At 54.7% G+C, this 770-nt stretch overlaps 1 protein-coding gene across 1 annotated transcript in view; it reads left to right on the top strand.

The window, feature by feature from the left end:
• The window catches only part of SORCS3 (sortilin related VPS10 domain containing receptor 3), a gene marked incomplete at its 5' end in the record, with an annotated part of 527,180 nt that overhangs the window by 469,210 nt on the left and 57,200 nt on the right, over positions 1-770 (top strand). The window lies entirely within an intron of this gene.

Raw genomic sequence — 770 nt, 5'->3', positions numbered from 1 at the left:
GCCAGCAGGCGGGCAGTTGGGGGCAGTTGGAAGTGATCAGGTCGGTGGGTGTGTGGGGCCGTTGGGGGTGAGCAGGCCAGCAACGGGGCAGCAGTTGGGGGCAAGAAGGGCAGTGGGGTGGAAAATTGGGGGCAAGTAGGCCAGCATGCAGAGTGGTTAGAGACGATCAGGCAGGCAGGCAGGTGAACAGTTAGGAGCCAGCGGTTCCAGATTGCAAGAGAGATGTCCAACTGCTGATTTAGGCCCGATCCTACACAATACCTTTTGCCATTTGACAGACCATAGCTATTATTTTGATTAGGCTTAGAAATATTGTGATTCAATCTGAGATAATAACTACATACACCATTTGCCCAACATCTTCATGAGATCTCTGGATGGAAAGTATGGCTAGGAGTTCAGCAATTGGTGGGGAGGGAGAAATCTATACTAATTAAAGGGTAATATGCTACTTAGACCAGGAGACCTTCCCAGAGACCTTCCAGACATCCTTCCAGGAAAGCCATGGTGGCGGGGCCAAGGCAGAGGCGGTTAGGGGCAATCAGGCCAGGAGGGGAGGGCAGTTGGGAGCAAGCAGGCCAGCAGGCAGAGTAGTTAGGGGCAATCAGGCAGGCAGGCAGGTGAGTGGTTAGGAGCCAGCAGTCCTGGATTGCGAGCGGGATGTCTGACTGTGGGATCGGGCCTAAACAAGCAGTCGGACATCCCCCAAGGGGTCCAGGATTGGAGAGGTTGCAGGCCGGACTGAGGGATCCCCCTCCCATGCACGACTT

This window comes from Myotis davidii, unplaced genomic scaffold (genome assembly GCF_000327345.1).
Source record: "Myotis davidii unplaced genomic scaffold, ASM32734v1 scaffold332, whole genome shotgun sequence".
Lineage (NCBI taxonomy): Eukaryota > Metazoa > Chordata > Mammalia > Chiroptera > Vespertilionidae > Myotis > Myotis davidii.
This window is presented reverse-complemented; position numbering and strand designations above follow the sequence as displayed.